Consider the following 23,244-nt stretch of genomic DNA (forward strand, 5'->3'; position numbering starts at 1 on the left):
AAAATATTGATATTAATATTACCACTTTATATTTTTCAAATAACCTAAAAAAATCATTTAATATAAAATTCTTCTGAAAATTCATAATCTGTTCTCTAAAGTATAGTAAAATTCTCATTGAAATTTATATTTGAGTTAACAATAATTTTTGTAAAAGTTTTTTTTTTTTTTTTGAAAATTCGACGGTAGAAATTTGCATTACTTCTCTTGACCAACTGAATTACAATAAGGTTATAACAAAATCACCCTGGAAACATGCTACCAGGTGATACATGCATACCCCTAATGCTAGAGCCGCCCGTAGGGCTCAAGTCAGGTCAGAACATGAAAGTAAACATAAATGTAACTTTGGACCATATAAGTTGTTGGACTCATTGTATGCTAAGCTTCTGTTCTCTGTGCTTCCATAAGCTATGAAGCACGGGTGCGTTTCGGGATTCGGGTGCGGGTGCGGGAGCGGGTGCGGGACTCGGCAATTTTTGAAAAAGTAGGGTGCGAGTGCGGCGGGGTGCGGCGATTAAAAAATTATTAAAAATATTTTTATTTATATTTTTAATATATTGCTAAACATACTATTTTCACATTATATAAATATATACCAAATTTAAGAGCAATAGTAAATAATAACTAGAATACAGAGAATGGGAGAGAGCCTAGCTGAAGAGAAATACTTTTTTTTTTTGAATTTCGGCCTGTATCTGCAGATTTCGGCCAGTATCGGCCGATTTTGCCGGTATCGGCCGATTTCGCCGGTATCGGTTTGCGCCCGATACGTACCGATTCGGGCCGAATCGGCGCGAATCTGCCCGATTTCGCGCGCGTCGGTCCGAATCGGCGCCGTATAGGCGCGAATCGCGCCGAAAAAAGTATTTTTTTAATGCTCGACGCGGCACGGACGCGCAGGCAGCGGCGTCGCCTGCGCGTCCCCGTGTCAGGCCGCGTCGGACGCGGGTGCGGCAGCCCAAACGCCGCACCTGTGCTTCCCAGTCCATATGTCTTTGGTATTCTGTCAGCAAAGCTAAAGCCCCATCAGCAATGACCTTCGGCTGTAGCTTTTTTTTTTTTTCTTTTTTTTTCCAAAATAGAACTTGTTGCGAGCATTCCAAAGAGCCCACGCTGTAACAGCCCAGACCACAATATCTTTTTGTTCAAGTCTCTCCCGAAGCCTCCTAAACAGCAAGAAAAAGTCTGAAGATTCGTTAGGACATTTCTGCAGTCTCCCCCTGACCAAGGCCCAAGTATTACGAGCAAAGGGGCATTCCCAGAGAACATGGCACACTGTCTCAGGGTGTTGTCTGCAGAATTCGCACCATGGCTCCACCCTCACCTTCCTTCTCTGCAGGTTATCTCTCATTGGTAATATGTTTGAGCACGCTCTCCACACAAAGTTTCGGACTTTTGGGGGTACATTAATTGTCCAGATATGCTTCCATGTTTTACCATTCCACTGAGTACGTGAACTTTCACCCCTAGGCTGCTGAGTAATCCTTAGGGCCACCTGGTACGCCAACTTTACAGAGAATTCTTGAGCTTTATTTTCCTTCCAAACTATCCTATCATCTGATTCCATACGGGTATCGCCAAAATTTCTTGGCGAGTAGATGGGGCAAACAAATGAGTCAATTTCCCACGGTCCCACTGCCTGGTTTGCTGGTTGATGAGGTCTTTCACACACATATTACCAGGTACCATACCAGTTAGGATCGGGGGATAAGATAGCTTATGAGTAAAAGTATTTTAAATTAAAAAGGGTTTGAAGTACTTCATAAATATAGTTTAAAATTGAAGAGAAACTCCGGCATAAAATTAGGGTAAAATTGAAGCTTATAAGAAATTTAACACATTAAAAAAAAAAAGAGAAATCCTCGAGTGAACTTTCATAAATAAATATTAATCTAACTGAAATTCTATATTAATTATATTTTAAAATTTAAATTAGTGGCAAATCAGTGGGATGCCAGAGATTTATGGGGGAAAAAAAAATAGTGCAATTATTTATTATAGCGCATAATCCGAATTTTTATCTAGACTCACCAATCGAATACTAAAACTAAATGGACAAGACCCAAGCATCACGTAGAATCTGAGAGCATCGAATGTTGAAACAGGAAAACAAATCAAGAAAATGACAAAACACTCCTTGTTTGTGAATTCATGTTGTCCTTCTCGGAGAGGGCCACCACTTGTTGTCAGTGGATCTGATAATGGAACTACCAAACTGTGGGATATGCGTTAGCAGGGTGCCATTCAGACATTTCCAGAAAAATACCAAATCACAGCCGTCGGTTTCTCAATGAGTGTGTTTTCCATTCCAGTGAACCTATTGTTGGATCTTGCCGTAGTGATAAATATTTTTTTGGGGGGGGGGGGGGGTCTTACAACTCAGTGACTGTATTTTCAGCTAATTGTTGGCTCTTTAAGTGCCCTTCAAAGACTTTGAAAACGTTGTATTTGTATCTCTTACTATAGTTCCCCAAGTTAAATTTTGGTATCTTTATTGGCAATGTTAGAAGATTATGTTCCATTTTGGAATATTGTTTCTACATGTATTTTGGCATCTGTGAATGCATCTAGGTTCTATGATCACCTCCTGCCAGGGCGGCTTGATGCATTTAAATGCCTAAGGCAAAGATTGATTATTTTAAACACTTGTTGATGCGACAAATTGATAGTGGTAAGTAAACGAGTGATGTTAGTGATAAACTTAGATGAGAACTAGTAAAAGTTTGCTAACTTAACTATTGTGAAAAATGTTGTGAATATTTTTGTGTATTGCTTTTTTTTTTTTTTTAGAAGTGCTGTATTCATAATATTTTTCACAACAAATCCTAGATGTTAAGTTACTTCTTGTTTTCTTTTTGAATGCATCACTAAAATTATTTTTTTTGCTATTGATAACAGCATGTAACAACTTGCTACTTATGCTTTGTTATAAAAGTATTGTTGATGTAGCATTTCTCTCTCTTTTTTTGCTTGTTTTTCATTTGATAAAAAAATATTATTTTATTTATTAGTTAATATTTGGACTTAATTAATACTATTACAATGAAAAACAAGAATATTATTAGTTAAAATTTGAGGGCCTTTTTTTTGGCTTGGGGGCCTTAGGCATGGCATTAATTGCTTTTAGCATTGAGCCAGCACTGCCTCTCACATTCCTTTAGTCCAATCAAAACCTTATTGAGAGGGATTTTTGTAGAAAATCCTTGCCAATTTTAAGGGGAGTTGTGTCACTCACAAATTAAAGGTCATATTCTCATCACAGGTTGCAGTTAGCTTAACTGGTAAAATCTCTAATGGTCAAATAAAAGATCTAGGGTTCAATTCCGCTTACACCAAAAACTGATTAGTGTCTTGGTCTGATAATAAAGAGTTATTATCAAGAGTAGATGTTATAAATTGAAACTCTAAAAAAAAAAAAAACCATAATCTCATCCAAAAAAAAAAGAAGGTAAAAGATCTTGCTCGGTATTTTTAATAGTTTCTTTCGGTGTATCAATGAAAAGATAGGATGTATATATATTTTGTAAGGACACAATTTGAGCCCGAACCCACAATCAGAATGGGATGGGCCTGAAAGACCTTTTACAATAAAATTTGTAGAGGGTGGGCTTGAACTCTAGGTTCTAGTCGTGTTAGATAACAAAGATGATGGGCTTTTCTCCCTATAATACACATAAGGAACTGTTTATATGAAAGAATCTTCTCATCGGACACAAGCCGATGATGATTTCTATTATTTCTTCTCAAGATAGGTTACAGTTATGGATACTGAGGTATACAGTGTTATTTCTCTGTGTCTCCCGATCCCCTTTGCTGAAGATCCTTTCTTCCTTTTATATCCCCTCCTTCTTCTCATCTTCATCCTCCACGTCAGGGTTAGATTGCTGGTTTAGATACTTGTCCCATCCATCTCTCCTGAAGTCTTTGGAGACAGGAGCCAAGTTTAACTCTGATGCTCATGTCTCACTTCCCCATTAATGCGGCTAGAATAGCAGTTGCAGAACATTCAATGTGGGGGCGGTAGTAATAGCTTTATCTTAGATATTCCACCGCCCTTCTTCTTATCCTCCACGTTTTCCGTGTTTACCCTTACCTATAGGATTTTCTAGAACATTGTCCGTGGATGTTAACCAACCATTCTCCTACCTCGAATTTACATAGCCGAGGACAAAATCTTCCTCGGACTATCTTCCTGGACATACTTGCTCAGACATTATCTCTATATTATTTAGTATTGCTTTATGAGTTGACATTCGTACATCCTCGGACCATTAGTGTCCTCGAATTGGGCCTTTAGCCCAAAAAATACTCTTAGGCCACCCCACACGTATTTCTGGGCCCAATGACCCTACAATAGCCCTTCGAGATTCTCATTTGCTATCTCGGGAGGAAAGGAGGATCTCGACATCTGTCATCGTTAGCTTGTGTACACCATACATCTTTGCTGAGAGGGATGATGACTTTTGAACTGCCCATAGCGCATTCCTGACGTATCGACTTGTGGAACATCCCCAAATTAAATTCTGACATCTCTCTGTCCCCCACGCTTAGCGACGTGATGTGCATCCAACGGTTGAGGATGACATAGGGACATAGGCGGGAAGTTTCCCGCTTTATGACTTCCACTGATATAAAAACTAACAATTCAAACTATCTTACACACTACAACACTCATACAACGTATTTGCCAACTTTTCGCAATCTACACGCGCCCTCACATTTACCAAGAACTAGGCCGAGGTGACTTTGTCGTTTTTAAAGTAAGTTTTCCCAGACTCCATCTCTCATTATTTCTCTTATTCTCTCTCTCTTTGGTGTTTATTTCTCTGCGGCTTATCTATTTTCTTAGTTCTTCCATCATACCCACACCTTGCTCCCAAAAATGGGTAGATTTGCATCCCTAGTAGATTCAGATGAAAAAATGGAACAATTTAAGGTTAAGTACATAATTCCACTGGGTGTGTCTGTTACATACTGTACAGAAGAGGAGTGGTTAGAAAAAAGACAAATGGGGAAAGGTAGTAATCCCGATGATAGCATTCATCGAAGGGGGGATGAAAATCCCAATGGGGACCATTACCAGGGATTACCTTAGGGCTTTTAGACTAGCTCCTACCCAATGCGCCCCAAACATGTTTAGGATTTTGGGTTCCATAGATGCCCTAAATGAGAAGATGAACCTAGGACTCACCCATCATGATGTGAACTGGGTTTATAACCTCCACTTCCAAAGAAACAAGGTGGATATTACCTAAAATCTAGGTATCCAAAAGTTAGGTTAATCCAATGCCTCCCTGAATCCAACAAGGGTCTGAAAAATGATATCTTAATCATATCAGGGGATTGGCACGACGGCGTTCCCTGTCCGATGAGGGAGGGGAAACCAGGTGAAGTTCTGGATCTAGTTGAACCATTCATAACCACTCTTTTTAAACTTGGGTTTATACAAAAGCATTTACTTATTCTTATCTTGTTTTTCTTCTCAATGATTTGCAGACCCACATGCAACGGATCGTCATCCTTATCTTGTTGATTTCGCAAGATTAGACAAAATACTGCAGGCTGAAGTGTTTGTGCACACTGACGGCCAACTCCGAGCAGCTCACTTAATCCTCGACTTCGATCTTGTATCCAAAGCTTTCCAGGCGCCGAAGTGCGTGATCAGAGCCAAGGACCCATGTTTACGCTGAATAAGCGTTGTTGTCGAGGGTTTTTTGCTACCTTAGGGAGCTTCTATTCCTCAAGACACATTTATCACACATCCCATACAACCCCTACAACCCATACCAGACGGTATTCCCTTAATCCCTCTTCCAACTCAACATACATCTGGCGAAGCAACCTCTTCTCAACCTAGTATAAAGGAAGAAGAAGAGATTGTTGAAGTATCTGATTCCAAGGATGAGTTCGAGGTTTTCAATCAACCTCATTCCCCTGAAGACCAAGTTGCTGTCCTCGGCACATCCTCCTCAACCCTACAAGACACCACCCAACAATCTAATATCGTGGGCATCCAACGCAAGCCAAAGCAAAGTCTCAAGGATGTACTGGAAGTTCAAGTGGGGACCCAAGAGCTTCCCAAGGTACCTCAAACCAAGACCAAAGATAAAGGTGCCGAGAAAGTCCCTGAATCCAAGCTCCCTCCTCCTCCTACCCAATCTCAACGCACTAACTAAGCTGATCACAAAAGAAAGAGGGATCAACAGAAAGGGAAAGAAGTGATTGAGGGAGGGAAAGACCCCCTTTCCAGGGAGCTTAAGCTTGAAAAAGGAGGAAAACAGGCCCGCACAGTGCCGACGAGGTCAGATAGATAGACCGAGTCTCACGCGGCTGTACATGCCCCAATCTGGCTCCTGAGATGACCATGGACGACCATGCAGTCACTGTTGACGCATCCATCAGGAATTCTGATGAGGGAATAGCCGCTTGTGTAGCAGACGCACTAGAGCAAGCTTTACTGTTACTCGAAGACATGGGTGAGCTCAGAAGAATGAGAGATCAGAATGTCTTCATGACTTTGTAGAAGGAACTTGCTATGGTAAAGATCTCATCGAAGCTTTGCTTACCTCCATTTCTGTTACACTTGAAAATTTTAACTTTGCTTTATTACTTTGTTGTCTTCTACGCACAGGCTGTTCAGTCTGCTCATAGGGTAGATGAGATCATCATTAGTATGTACAAGTCCTTCAAGGCTGAAGAATTAAGGCGCAACAACGCCCAGAAGATCCTTGACCTACAGGAGAAGAAACTACAGGAGGTCTCGGCTAATCTGAGCAAAGCAGAGAGTGAGAAGTCTAGCTTGGATGCTGCTCTAAAAACAGCTGAGAAGCAGACCGAGAACCAAAGACTGCAACTTAGGCAAGCCAACGAGAACTTCGCTGCAGCAAAAAAGCTGATTGAGGATCTTAAGAGAGATTTAAAGGAGTCTGAGAAGGCAAAGGAGGAGGTCATCAAGGCCAAAGAGGAGGCTATCAAGACCAAAGAGGAGGCTATCGAGACCAAAGAGGAGGCTGAGAAGGCAAATGATCAAGCTAAACAAGAGGGTTATGAGGTAGGAGTGGCCGAGACAATAGAAACTTTTAAAGCTCAAGTCCCAGAGGTATGTAGGCATTACTGTCTCCAAGTATGGAATGAGGCACTTTCCCAAGCTGGGGTTGATGCCTCTTCCAGACTTTGGAAGACAGAAAATATGTATTATCCTCCAGCCATTCGAGCCTCTGCCCCTCCCCAAACCAAGGATGGTGCTGCTACTCAAGGAGCAGAGGTTAAACAAGGTAATGTAGCTGAAGACCCAGTCTCCACTGAAAGTCAGCTTCAAAAACATGTTGAACCAATAGAAGGGGTGGCACCTGAGGATACATAGCCTCCCAGTGATCCCAAGGAACCTTCCAAGGACAAAAAGACTAACCAAACAATGGAGCTTGTCTTGGTGACAGTTCCAGTAACCTTGAAGGAAGATCTGAAAGGCAAAGGGATAGCTGATGTCTCCTCGAAGCAACCTCAGCTTCCAAAAGATCCTAAAGGCCCCTTAAAGATAAAGCTAAATCCATGATTGCTCTCTTCTCTTTAGCTTTTCCTTTTACCTTTATCCAATGTAATTTTGACAACTTGCAAGTAATTGTACTTCCAAAGAATTTTGAATCAATGAAAGAGCAAGTTATTTCTTTTATTTGATGCTTGTTTTGTTATCTTGTTCATCTTACTTGATGCTTGTTAGTCACAATAGAACAATAGTCTATTTCCTTTTATAAATTAATTAACAATTCAATATACTTGCAAATGCTTTAAGTAATGCTCGTGAACTTCTATTTATTTATCACTATTTTTGGAGTCTTCAAGATTTGCAAGCAGAATGGCAAACTTAGGTATGGATCCATGTTAAACATAAACAGAACGAGGATCAAACATAATTAAATTTTAACCAATGCCCAACAAAATATCAACTTACATAAGATATATAGATAACAAGAAGTGTTAATTTCCCTAGAAAGGATGATCCGAGGACCAAATGTAACCAAGGTTTTGTTCAATACTTAATAAAAATATCTATTTATACAAGTCATGTGGTCCAAGGAACCAGGCATGAACAAGTTTCAGTTTGATACTTAGAAAAATGAATTTAAGTGTTAATTTTCCCAAAGTAGATGATTCGAGGACCAGACATAACTAAGGTTCTATTTAACATTTAGTAAAATATCAATTTATACAAGGTATGTGGTCCGAGGATCCAAGCATAGCCAAGTTTCAGTTTGATACTTAGAAAAATGAATTGAAGTGTTAATTTCCCTAAAGTAGATGATCCAAGGACCAGACATAACCAAGGTTCTGTTTAACATTTAATAAAATATCAATTTATACAAGGTATGTGGTCCGAGGATTCAGGCATAACCAAGTTTCAGTTTGATACTTAGAAAAATGAACTGAGATGTTAATTTCCTCAAAGTAGATGATCCGAGGACCAGACATAACTAAGGTTCTGTTTAATATTTAATAAAATATCAATTTATATAAGGTATGTGGTCTGAGGAGTCAGACATGACCAAGTTTCAGTTTGATACTTAGAAAAATGAACTGAAATGTTAATTTTTCCAAAGTAAATGATCCGAGAACCAGACATAACTAAGGTTCTATTTAACATTTAATAAAAATATTAATTTATATAAGGTATGTGGTCTGAGAAACTAGGCATGACCAAGTTTCAGTTTGATACTTAGAAAAATGAATTGAGATGCTAATTTCCCCAAAGTAAATGATCCGAGGACCAAACATAGCTAAGGTTCTGTTTAACATTTAATAAAATATCAATTTATACAAGGTTTGTGGTTTGAGGAACCAGGCATGACCAAGTTTCAGTTTGATACTTAGAAAAATGAACTAAGATGTTAATTTCCCCAAAGTAGATGATCCGAGGACCAGACATAACTAATGTTCTGTTTAACATTTAATAAAATATCAATTTATACAAGGTATGTGGTCCGAGGAGCCAAGCATGACCAAGTTTCAGTTTGATACTTAGAAAAATGAACTGAAATGTTAATTTCTCTAAAATAGATGATCTGAGGACTAGACATAACTAAGGTTTTGTTTAACATTTAATAAAATATCAATTTATACAAAGTATGTGGTCCGAAAAGTCAGGCATGACCAAGTTTCAGTTTGATATTTAGACAAATAGCGACCAACATAATAGAATGTAAATAGGAATAATATGGCAAAAAAGCCTTTCATTAATAGTAATACTTTCGCAGTTTATTTACATTCCAGGGATGTTGTACAATATATTCATCCAGATCTTCAAGACGGTAAGTCCCTATGCCCGTAACCGAGGTAATACGATAAGGTCCTTCCTAGTTAGGCCCCAACTTTCCCCATGCTGGGTTCTTTGCGGTACCCAAAACTTTCCTCAATACTAAATCTCCTGGTGCAAGTGGCTAGCTTCACATAGGAATCATACCCCTGTTTGAGTTTGTGTTAATAGTAAACATAGACATGTTGTTGAAACAGGTCTTGCTCTCCTTTATCAATCACATTTGCCTCTAACTTCTGGTCCTATGCTTTCATAGCTGCAATCTACCTCATTAACAGGCTTCCTTCTTCTATATTGGGATTTCATTCTCCTTGGGAGAAATTGTTTTCTAAAAATCCTTCTATTCCTGCTCTTAAAGCTTTTGGGTGTGCTTGCTACCCTCTCTTGAAACCCTATAACAAAAACAAATTACAACCTAGGTCTACCCCTTGTGTATTTCTTGGTTATCCTCCCATGTCCAAAGGTTATATTTGTCTTGACCCTACTTCAAACAGGATTAATATTGCTTGTCATGTTTTGTTTAATGAAACCCTTTTTTCCTTTTGCTACTAATCCTAATCTTACTAATCCTTATGTTCCTTTTTTTTCTTCCTTGTCTGCTTGGTTGTCTCTTCCTGTGTCTCCTCTTCCTACTTCTGCTCCTTCTCCATCTGTTGTTCCTTCTACCTCTTCTTCTCTTCCATTAGATACTAATTTAGTCTCTTCTTTACTTCCTTCTTTTCTTTCTTCTTCCAGTCCTATTCCTGTTGTTCTTGCTCCTATTGACACCCTTTCCTCAATGTCTCCTACACCTGTGCTTCCAGATTGTGTCCAACCTTCTTTATCCTCTTCCAATCCTATATCCACTAGTCTTGTTCCTTCTTCTGCTAATGCCCATCCTATGATCACAAGGTCTAAGCATGGAATTTATAAGCCTAGAGTTATGTAGGTCCAATGTGACTATACTAATTAAGGCAAAACCTCCTTCCTTCAACATTGCTTTCAAGCATCCTCAATGGGTGGCTGCCATGGATGCTGAATTTCACTCATTACAGAAGCAACACACTTGGTTTTTGGTTCCTCTTCCTCCACATAAGAATGTTGTGACTTGCAAATGGGTTTATAAACTTAAGAGGCATAGTGATGGTTCTATTGCAAGATATAAGGCAAGATTGGTGGCTAGGGGCTATCTACAACAGTATGGGTTGGATTATGATGAAACCTTTAGTCCAGTTGTCAAACCTGCTACTGTTAGACTTCTTCTTGCCTTGGCTATGCAACATGGTTGGGAATTGAGACAGTTAGATGTTTCAAATGCATTTCTACATGGTGTTCTTAAAGAGGAGGTCTTTATGGCTCAACCTCAAGGTTATGTTGATCATGCCTTTCCCAACCATGTGTATCTTCTTCACAAAGCTCTTTATGGTCTCAAACAAGCTCCTCGGGCTTGGTTTGAGAGATTTACTTCTCAGCTACTTCATGTGGGTTTCTCTGCTTCAGCTGCTGATGGTAATTTGTTCATCTTGAAGCATAACTCTTTCATTGTGTATATGTTGCTCTATGTAGATGATATTACCATCACTGGTAACAGCTCTTCATTTGTCTCTTCCATCATCAAGCTTTTGGGCATAAAACTTGACCTCAAGGATCTTGGACTGCTTCACTACTTTCTTGGTCTCCAAATTGATTATGCCTCTACTGGTTTGTTTGTGCATCAGTCCAAATATGCTTCTAATCTCCTTCAGAAATTTGGCATGACAGATTCCAAGCCTTGTAAGACTCCATGTTCTCCTAATCATCATCTCCTTCCTAATGACAGCCCACTGTTGTCTAATCCTAAGTCCTATAGGAGTCTGGTTGGGGCTTTACAATACCTCACCTTTACCAGACCAGATCTTTCTTTTGCTGTCCAACAAGCATGTCAACATATGTGTAATCCTACTCAAAATCACCTTCAAGCTGCTAAAAGGATCTTGAGATATCTTCAAGGTTCTCTTCATTTTGGAATTGCATTTACTCCAGGGCCTATTTGTTTATTTGCTTATAGTGATGTCGATTGGGCTGGGGATCCAATGGACAGACGTTCTATCACTGGCATGGTTGTGTTCCTTGGTAATTCCCCTATTACTTGGTCTGCTAAGAAACAATGCATTGTTTCTCGTTCTTCCACAGAGGCTGAGTATTGAGCCCTAGCCTCCACTGCAGCTGAATTGTATTGGCTTCATATGTTTCTTCGAGATTTTGGTGTTTTTCTTCCTCATCCTCCTCTTCTCTGGTGTGACAATGTTAGTGCTTTGGACATTGCTTCCAATCTAGTTTTCCATGCTCGGACTAAGCACATAGAGGTGGTTTATCATTTTGTTCATGAGAAGGTTCTTAGACATGATTTGTTGATTAAATTCATTTCCACCCATGATCAGCTTGCTGATTTGTTTACCAAGGGTCTTTCTTCCCCTCGGTTTAATTGGCTTACTTCCAAACTCATGTGGAAATTCCCCATTCGTTTGAGGGGGGATGAAAGTGCACATTCGGATTCAAACATTAAAGAAGCAGCAACGGCTAGTTCTCAATCCTCCAAAACGGTGTCGTCTGCTAAAGTGCTCAAGTATAAAGCACGCCTAAAGTGTAACGGCTTTGTTTCTCATTAATACCCAACGGTGTCGTTCTCAGTTATTGGAGGATTGGAGACTCAATTACTTTATGCACATGTGAGAGTCTGTTATGACTCGTGCGAGGTGGTTACAAGTCTATTATACCAGATTCTCTGGGTCTCTCTCATCTTCTTCCTTTGGTGTATATATATATAGATATCTATTCACTTGATGTTTTGTATTGTACTCTCTCATATCAATAATAATAGAATTCTTCAATTCATTTCCCTTGTCTCTGTTTTTTGTTTCTAGTTATAGAGAGATTAGGAGAGGTTTGTTTGAGAGATTAAGAGTGTTTTTTTCAGATTAAACAAAAGAATTTTGAAAACTATAGAGGTATCAGTATGCTAAAGACTAACATCAATAACTATATAGAAAATGGGAACATCAGAACATCAACTTGTACGTATCTATTTTACACTAAATGGTCAAAGAAGTAATATATAGTACTACAGAAATAGCTGGCCACCATTTGCATTGCATGTGAATTGCGCATCAACATCTCTAACTTCTTTATGTAATTTGTCTAAGGGAAACGGGAATGTATGGATTCACATTGTGACAGAATCAATGCTAAATATTCAATCAAGACGGCTGACATATATAATATAGAATAGCATACCACCATCTACCTGTGCATTTCTGCGTCAACATCAATATAACTTTTTTGTTTAATGGCCCATGCACAAATATATATATATATATATATATATATATATATATATATATATATATATATATATATATATATAAAGAGATAATATTGCTCACACAGTCATACACAAATTAACACTATATATATATATATATATTTTTTTTTTTTAATTTGTATATATATATATATATATATATAGAGAGAGAGAGAGAGATAATATTGCTCACACAGTCATACACAAATTAACAATATATATATATATATATATATATATATATATATATATATATCTTTTTAATTTGTTTAATGGCCAAGATTATGCAAGTTGCACAAGATGTCAATTTGCACAACTTAATTAAGTTACGCGGTTGTTCCCCAAAAAAAAAAAAAAGTTAGTTGGTTTGTCTCTTTTTATGTACGTAGATGGATATCCTTTTCGAATATGGGCATTGCAGCAGGTATAGACTCATGTTTTCATGAACAAAGTAATATACTATTGAGAGAAATATATATATATATATATATATATATATATATATATATATATATATATATATATATGAGATGAGTTTAAGTTACACCTAGTATAACTTTGTAAGAGTTACAAATTTTATAAGCCATTGATTTATAATAAATCAAACGGTAGAAACACTCTAATTGCCATGTCATCAATCTTCTACAAATAAGTGATCTAATAGCGTTAATTATCTCCAACTATGTCCATAAATGTTTTGTACCCTTATAGAAAACTTATTATGGTTGAACGTTGAAGTTTATTATCTTTACTCTAATTTTTCACACCACAATATCCTCATTTTCCTATAATTCATTCTGCAAAAAAGAATCATATATCACCCACCTCACCTGATCTCCATAGCAATTGACAAACACCAAAAATTAGTCAAAAACTTATATGCTGGTATAGCATTCTCCCAAAATCCTAAGCTCTTTCCTAGGTTTTGTATCTTTGTATCTTTGAATCTAAATTCTTAAAAAACTAAGGACATTAGCAGGATTTTTTTTTTTAAAAAAACAATTAAATTGTTTGGTGGATCCCAAATCCTAAGCTCTCACCTGGGTTTGTATTTTTTTTTTTTTTTTGGTAGACTCAGTAGCGGGATTTTATAGTGGGGAGATATATGTATATGTTGGCAAAAAGGGTCAAAATCAATTATACGAAGATATTATAATATAAAAGTTTGCCATAAAATATATCCTCAATTCAGAACAAATTATTCATGGTTTTAGACTTTAGCATCAATTAAAAGAAAAAAAAAACACAATATAAAAAATAGAAAACTTAATTGTTCATTGTATACTAAGAAAACTAATAATACTAATAAGTTAATGCAAATAAGTTACCATTTTACTCTTACAAAAATTCAAAAATTACAAAACTTTAAAAGAAAAAAAAAAAAAAGCTTTTTTTCCTATACCAGTCGGTAATGCCTGAAATCGGCTAGTATGGCCGGTACATGACTGGTACAGCCGGTATTTAAACTGGTACAAAATGTTAGCGTTTTGATACCAGTATATGTACTGGTATGGCCGATCCGGTACAGTATCAACCACCTTGAGAAATATGCTAATGATGAGAAACATGTATATATTAATAGTGGGTCTAGATGAAAACTAATAAGAGATTGACCACATCAATATTTTGTAAAAATATTGTAAAATAGTTTGTAACTGTTTCATTACTCTTTAGCTTTTAATTTGTTCTCAATAACCTATTTGGTTCTACTGAAAGTCTTTTGGTTCAAATCTCTCTCCTCTAGCCATCATAATTATCAAATTTTTAAAAAAAAAACCTATTTGATCTAGATACTTTGTAGGTATTTATTGCATGGATGTTGTAAAAATTTGAAATATTATTCATATATGTATCCTCAAGCCATATACGGTGATACAATTGCCTTCAATTATTTTTTTATTTTCTAGTGGTTTTCATTTGCAAAATAAATTTAAAAAGAAAAAAAGAAAAAAAAAAGGAACAAAAGAAAGTGCCTGCAAAGTACAAACGCCCACTGTTGAAGGATGTTAAAGTAACCTCTAAGAGCATCCACAGTAGTGGAGTTAAAAAATTAGCTATTTGACATCACAAAAAGTTACTTTATCTATTTTATCTACACATATGCTGTAGCAGTGGATCATTTTAACTTTTAATATAATAAAATAATATAAATATCACAATAAAATAAGATATCTACCACAATAAAATAAGATATCTACTACAATAAAATAATATATCCACTATAATAAAATAATACATTCACTGCACACAACCACTGCACACAACCACCACAGCCACACACAACCACACCACCACCACAACCCACAACAAAGAAAAAAAAAATCAACCAAGCCCACACCCACCAGGCAACACCCACACCCACCACCACAAAACCCACCCGAGCCACCACCACGAACGCACCGATCTACCCACAAACCCACTGATGCTGACGAACCCAGCCATCCACCGATGCCGATCTACCCATACAACCACAACCACCACCACACCACAGCCATAGTAGGAAAAAAAGAAAAAAGCAACCAAGTAAGGGCGAGATGGGTTGGTGGCGTGGATCGGCGGAAAAGGAAAAAAAAAGAAAAAAAAAACAAATAAATAATATTTTAATAGGAAGTGAGAATAAAAAAACTATTTTTTTTAGCTCTTAGCTACAATGCACATCTATTTATAAATGTGCACCGTGGCAATGAAGGTAAAAAATATACCTTTAACTCTATTGCTGCATGGCTGATTTTTGTGTTTTGGTGGAGCTATAGCTAAAATAGCTATATAGCTCCACTGCTACAAGTGCTCTAAGTTAGGAGAGCTATTTAGTTCTAATTATGTTGTATTTTTTTTATGGGACTAATTATGTTGTGTTGCTATATTATCTCCACTATCTTTAAATGTTGCACTTTCAACTCTCTCTCTCTCTCTCTCTCTCTCTCTCTCTCTCTCTCTCTCTCTCTCTCTCAAATCAGTTCATAGGAAGAAGCCAGTTGCCAGTTGCCACTCCCCTTTTCCTTGGGGGGGGGGGGGGGGGAGTCAATTACGTGGAATGTACTTACCATTATCAAATTATTTACAAGTTTTAGGGGAGTTATTATGAAATTACATATTTTAGCTTTTTTAGGACTACTATATTATGAGTAATACTAGAAATACAAACTTTTTTACAAATCTTTTTTTTTTACAAATTGTTAATATGGTGAGTGGTTATTGATAAATAAAAAAGTGATATTAATGTTCGTGACAATTGTTGTTAATTTTATATTATTAATTTTACTTGAAAACTTTACAAATTTTTGTGACAATTAATATGATATGTGAATGTTAATAACCTATTAAATGCATTTTTGAATTACTTTTTGTGATTGGTGATATATCTTTGTAAGCCTCATGTTGTAAAATTTATAATATTCCTAATATCATTCATTTAAATACTTGTTTATTATCTTCTTTAAGTGTCACTAATCACATTAATTTCTACATCATTTGTAAGTTTTTTTTAGTAAAATTTGTTTTGTTCTTAGCATTTTTTCCACAAAAAAAAAAACATATTATAAAATAAAAATAACGGAATTTTGTTATAAAAATTATGATATTAAATATTAGTTAAATATTATTTAAGTGATAACATAAATGCCCCATTTAACTATATCGCCTTAGGCCTCCAAACTTGTTGGGCTGCACTTGATATACTATGAATATCAAAACTTTTCAAGAAGCAATTCCAACATTTTAATTTTAAATTGTTATTTTAATATTAACTGCCCCCTAATTTCAATTCCGGGCTATGTTCCTGTTGAGACTTGCTACGACACAAAATTATAGATGGAATATGAAAATTTCAATAACAAAATCAGTGTCTTTAGACTTTTCCTGTGAATGAGTAATGGAAATAAGCCATCCCAACGTAGTTTTAAAAGCAATCTTGTTTATGTTTTCTGTCATTATTACGTGATTACTCTCTATGGGTTTATTAGATAGGTTGTTTTTAAAACTTCATTTTATAAGAATAACGTTTTTAAAATTACATTTTGAATGCCACAATTAAACGTTTGGTAATACTTGTAAAAATTGCAATTTGAAAACTCTAAAATTTTTGAAAGCCACAATTAACTGTATTTTTCTAAAAAAGAAAAATAGAAAAAGAGGCTAAACCTTTTTTTTTTTTTAAGAAACAAACACGCACAATAGAAAGGCCAAATGGTCCAAACCGATGTTGTTTTGTGTTTTCTTCTGGAAACACATGTTTGCTTTGCACAAACATTGATCCAAACTGGCTCTATATATGCTAGGATGCAATTAAAATTAATTACAATTATATATGTGCTTGGGTTTCAAAAGTTTCTTCCTAAACGAAGTATTAATTCTGTTCATTTTTAAAAACTTTGCTAACTTTTATAGCAAAACCTTAGAAGGGTATATTAGTATGCAAAATATTTATTTGTAATTATTCCAATTTAATCATTTGGTTGTGATTTGTTGAACTACTAATATATTTAATTTTTAACTTTTTTTTTCTTGCCAAACAATGAATTTTGTTAGGGTTTATTTTTCAAATAAGCTAAAAAAATTATTATAAAAATCTACTGAAAATGCATAAGTATAGTAAAATTTTCATTGAAATTTATATTTGAGTTAACAATGAATTTTAGAAAAAATATTTTAAATTAGTTTGAAAGAGTCAAAGTACTTTTAAATATACTTATGACGATTGAAGAGAAACTCGGTAGAAAATTAGGGTAGAATTAAAGCCTAACTTATGACAATTGACACAAACGAAATTAGAATAAGTTAGCTTAATCCTTGAAGTTTCATGGAGTATTAATTATACTTTAAAATTTAAACTAGTCGCATGGGATGCACGAGAATCACCTATTATTGTACATAAACCCAATTTTATCAAGACCAACCGATCAAAAGCTAAAATAAAATGGACAAGACCCAAGCATCACATAAAATCCGAAGGCATGGGATGTTGAATCAAGAAAACATTTAAACAAATCAAGAAAAGGCAGAACACTCCTCATTGTGAATTCTTGCTGTCCTTCACGGAGAGGGCCACCAACACAATTTTGAGAACTTTTTGAAGTGTAGCTGGTCATCTGATGGAAGCAAAGTCACTGCCGGGAGTTCAGATTGGATGGTTTACATTTGGGATACAACTTGTTGGATCTTGTAGTAGTGATAAATAGATTTATTTGGGTTAGATCTGAGAATTGAAAGAACTTGCACCTTAGTGACTGCTTGTTCAACCAACAGTTGGCTCTTTCTAAGTGTCCTTCAAAGACTTCGAAAATTTTGTATCTCTACTGTAGTTCCCCAAGTTGAATTTTGGTATCTTTATTGGCAATGTAGAAGATTATTTCCCATTTTGGAGTATTGGTTCTCCATGTATTTTGGCATCAGTATGTACATCTAGGGTTCTATCATCACCCCCTCATACTTTTTTCCAATCAAAACCTGAAATTGAGAGGAATTTTGTAGAAAATCCTTGGTATTTACAAGGGGTTTTGTGTCACTCACTAATTAAATGACAGGATATTAGGATGACCATGCTTTTGAACTGAATCTTGAGGGTCTAAGTAACTATAATATCGTTTAAAAATTGGTAAAAAATCTTGCATGGTACATAATGTTTTCCTCCTGTGTGATCGGTGAAAACGTAAGATCAATATTTGATGGCCTCATTTTATTTATTTTTATTCTATGTGGTAGTTGATGCCTGATGGCCTCAGTTGGAGGACTGGAAATATTTCCCTATGTATGATAACTGCATATGGATTGTATTTGTTTTCATAACTATGCTCACTAGTCACACCAAGGCATATGGATACAATATCGTTACTGCCTTCAATTATTCCTTACATTCAAAAATATATTTAACAAGCCTTCAATTATTCCTTACATTCAAAAATATATTTAACAAGAAACTTTACCAGTTAAGTTAACTGGAACCTACATCAAATTCTAATTTAGTTGGGCTAGTTACCAAGGATGAAGAATGTGGTCTCAACTTTCATGTTTCAGCTCCTGCTGCTCTCTCTTTCCCCCTTCTTTTTTCCCTCTCACTGAACAAATATAATATCTTCAATCTTAAATAGTGATTTCATAAAGTCGATTGATATTTGTGTCCTTCGATAGGATGTAATAAGGCACCGTATAAGATATTAAGATTGCCTAATTAAAAGAAACCTAAAAAAAAGCCAAAATTCATATTTGCTTTGCTTAGTCTGCTGGAGCATTATGTTCATCTACAAGTTTAAGTTCATCCATCCAGTTGCAAAAATTTCAGGACTAACATATTCATGAACTGTACAAGCCAATCTATCCCCGTGGGCAGACTCTGAAAAATTAAGCTTACCAAGAAGCAACTATACAAAAAGTTTGATTTTTTGTAGACAATTTTTCAGGAAGCAACTATACAAACTATACAAATCTTAAATAGTGAGGAGAATTAGGGTTTTACAAATGGTGGCCACTAGCCAACCTCTGTACATCCTCTAAACCTAAGAAACGAAAAATGCAAAGCCTAAATTAGTTGTTTCGTAAGAGAAGAACTAGGAAAAGTCAACTCCAGAACTCAAGTTTTCTACATAGCTAAGTCACCATTACAGCTCCTCAAGAACTTCTTCCTTTCACAACATTTGTAAACAAAGTTGATTGAGTATATCTAGAGTCTGCTTGACAAAGTTTAGTCCTACTTGACCCCCAATGTCACTAAAATCTAGCTTAATTTGCTCAGACAATTCTCACAAAGATCTAGAACATCGAAAAGCAAATAAGACTGTTTCAGATTGGAGAGACAAAGTGGATCAATCCATCTTTAATGAGGAGATGCCAATATATTTCAGATTTGACCAGTTCCCAAAGGTTAACAACTTGCAAGTATAAAATCTTATGTAGATCAGCTGAGATTGACTCCCATTGGTAATTAGGTCCAGCCATAATGGACCTGGCCGGATGGTGATATAAAAACACTGAACTCCAGCACATATGATTTTATCAAGAACATAAGGATGTATCCCTCTATGTGATCCTATGTAGTTTAAACCTTGACCAATTGATGGAGCACATCATCCAGAATTGAATGATGGGATCTAGATGGTTATTAGGTTGTAACTAGAACACAAAATACATTGACTATAGTGACAACAAATTGTCTTCCCTTTTGCAGAATTGGTTTGCAGTTAGAACAAAGCAACCACCTTCGAGGATAACATGGCTCATTGAAGCCTGCCATATCTCCCTTGCTCTGGCTGAAGGTCCAAAATCTACTTCAATGCCTACATATGGTGGCATAAGGATTAAACAAAATATTGAAGAACTATAAATTATAAGAAAGCTCTAAAATATAAAGGGAATATTGAACACTTACCCACATTAGACTGTAAGAGAAATACTCGATTGTGAGAATGGTGATGGTTGCTGATTAATTATTCTACAGATATAGCAAATTATTTCACAAATAACTGTTGCGGGAAAAGACCTCTAGATAGCACTCCCTCACAGGATTGATTGTGGATACTAGTATGAGTTAAGGTATACCTTTAGTATCTAAGTCATACCTTTAGTATGAGTTAAGGTATACCTCTACAAGTAAAATATGACAATGAAAAAACTGTAACAATGACATAAGGTATACCTTTGGTATCTAAGTCAGGTCTTAGAGAACTCATTCTATCATGTCGCAGCAGATGAGGTCACCTATTTTCCAGATTGAAGTCTTAAATATATGCACCAATGATTTCTCAACTGACCACTGCAGTTCACATCCAGATTGAAGTTTTAAGTCATATTTCTGAGTAATACAATCAATTTTTAAACCAAATGGTACTTATTGAATAATTGCAAATAAAATTCAGCTTACAGAGACAAATGTTCATTGCCTTACCCAGGCAAACAAAACTCAGTTGCCCTTATTGTATGGGTGTGAAAATTTTGGGGGCAAAATCAGTGTCCCCAAAATTTTTCCATATAAAAGCATCATCTCTTTCTTCATTTCTTTTTTCTTGGCCGCAAAAATAAATAAATAAATAAAATAAAATAAAAATCGATGGCTTCAGATTTCTTCAGACTTCTCACCTCCAATCTCGAAAATTATTGCTTCAGTAAAATCGACAATCCGTCGGGTTGTTTTCGTAATTATGAAACGTTTTGATTTCACTTTTCAATCGGAAGGAAAGAGCTTTAGAATCCAAATTTCTTCTCGACAGCGAGATGAGATGTGGCGAGAGATATGAAACTATTGGGGTTTCCTGCGAGCCAGGGCAAAAGATAGAATAAGAAAGAGTGTGAGATTTTTTAACGCCGTTATATTATTATTATTTGTCATTACACATGATATATTTTAATATAAAAAATTATACTTTGTTGAACTTTTTTTTTTAATTGTAATACAACGTTGTTGGTGTTTATTATATTTCGCAAATAAACGATAAAAAAAAGTCATTTATTATGAAAATCTACTGAAAATGCATAATCAATTTTCTAAAGTATTAAAATAATTTCTAATTAAATTTTATATTTGTGTTAACTATAAGTTTTGGAAAAAGAATTTAAATTAGTTTCAAATGAATTGGAAATAATCTTAAATGGTTTTGATGTACTTTTAAATAAACTTAAAATAGTTTTAGATTGAAGAGAAACTCAGCACAAATTTAGAGTAGAATTGAAATCTACCTTCGACACTTAATACAAAATTATAATAAAATTAGTTTAATCCTTTGTTGAACTCTCATCTTAAAAATAATATATATATATATATATTTAAATTTTATGCTTTGAAATTTTGGAATTTGAATTTTATTTCATAAAGTTGTATTCCACCTATATTAGTAATCTTTTGTCACATCACCTTGACATGCTCTTTTGTTTGTTCAATAAAATGTTGCCACATCACTTTTGCAATATATAAAATTAAAAATAATTAAAAATGATATGACATAATAAAAATGACGTGGCATTATTTTATTAGATGAATTAAACACGTGTAACAAGCTTGTGTGACACTTAATGAAAAATATGAATGGAGGAGTTGCTGATGCAGATGAAATAATTTTTTTTTTTTAAGGGTAAATTCTAAATTCTAAAATTTTAGGATGTTAAAATCTAAACACCTCAAAATTTTAGAGATATAATTTACAATTTAGCCAAAAAAAAAAAAAAATTACATATAGGTATAGTATAATTCGAAACCTATATCTGAGTAAGTTGGATTGAACCCATGTAGATGATACCATATTTTATTATTATTGGAGGTCATCATTTGGTGTAATTGGATAATGGACCCAATCCAAGTGCTTAGACTATATAGTATATAATGATTGATTTTTTAATATTATGTCAAAACATGAATTAAACCTGGACGATGACTTGTATTCTTTATTCTAAGCATACCATTAAGAATCTCATAAAGTTTTATAGAGATGATACATCACATAGAATCTGAGGGCACGAAATGTTGAAAGAGGAAAACAAATCAAGAAAATGGTAGAACACTCCTCATTTGTGAATTCATGCTGTCCTTCTAGAAGAGGGCCACCACTTGTTGTCAGTGGATTTGATGATGGAACTGCCAAACTGTTGGATATGTGTCAGAGGGGCGCCATTTAGACATTTCCAGATAAAATACCAAATCACAGCAGTTAGTTTCTAGGATGCATCTGATAAGATCTTCACAGGCGGTATTGACAATGAAGTAAAGGAATGGGACTAGCACAAAGGTGAAGTTACAATGACACTTAAAGGCCATCAAGATATGATAGCAGGCATGCAGTTGAGTCCTGATGGCTCTGATCTCCTTACAAATGGTATGGATTGTAAACTCTGCATATGGGATATGCGTCCATATGCACCACAAAGTCGGTGTGTAAAGGTAATGGAAGGGCACCAACACAACTTTGAAAAGAACTTGTTGAGGTGTAGCTGGTCACCTGATGGAAAAAAAGTCACTGCCGGGAGTTCAGATCGGATGATTTACATTTGGGATACTACATCTAGACGCATCTTGTATAAGCTCCCTGGCCACACTGGTTCAATCAATGAGTGTGTCTTCCATCCCAGTGAACCTATTGTTGGATCTTGCAGTAGTGATAAACAAATTTATTTGGGGGAGATCTGAGAATCGCAACTTGAAGAACTTACACCTTAGTGACCGTTATTTCAGCTAATTGTTGGCTCTGTAAGGGCCCTTCAAAGACTTTCGAAAGGTCGTATTCGTATCTCTACTGTAGTTCCCCAAGTTGACTTTTGTTATCTTTATTGGCATTGTTGGAAGATTATGTTCCATTTTGGAAAATTGATTCTACATGTATTTTGGCATCTGTGAATACATCTAGGTTCTATGATCACCTCCCACATTCCTTTAGTCCAATCAAAACCTTATTGAGAGGAATTTTTGTAGAAAATCCTTGGCAATTTTAAGGGGAGTTGTCACTCACAAATTGAAGGCCATGAAAAAAAAAAAAAAAGCACCTGATAGTGAGGGTCTAACTATAATCTCATCCAAAAAAAGGTAAAAGATCTTGCATGGTACTCTCAATATTATCTTCTAGTGTGATCGGTGAAAAGATTATATTATATATATATATATATATATATATATATATATATAATTATTTATTGACAAAGT

General features: G+C 35.5%; 1 long non-coding RNA gene and 1 pseudogene across 1 annotated transcript; one reads left to right on the forward strand and one right to left on the reverse strand.

The window, feature by feature from the left end:
* The first annotated feature begins 1,614 nt into the window (after nucleotides 1–1,614).
* On the forward strand, nucleotides 1,615–22,963 carry LOC142631478 (uncharacterized; annotated as a pseudogene).
* On the reverse strand, nucleotides 18,667–20,858 carry LOC142631972 (uncharacterized). The gene is made up of 3 exons (XR_012843696.1): nucleotides 20,697–20,858; nucleotides 20,257–20,373; nucleotides 18,667–19,897 (listed from the first exon to the last, which is right to left on the reverse strand). It is a non-coding gene; the product is annotated as an uncharacterized LOC142631972 (long non-coding RNA).
* Nucleotides 22,964–23,244: the final 281 nt, after the last annotated feature.

This window comes from Castanea sativa, chromosome 4 (assembly GCF_040712315.1).
Source record: "Castanea sativa cultivar Marrone di Chiusa Pesio chromosome 4, ASM4071231v1".
In the NCBI taxonomy this organism is placed as follows: Eukaryota; Viridiplantae; Streptophyta; class Magnoliopsida; order Fagales; family Fagaceae; genus Castanea; species Castanea sativa.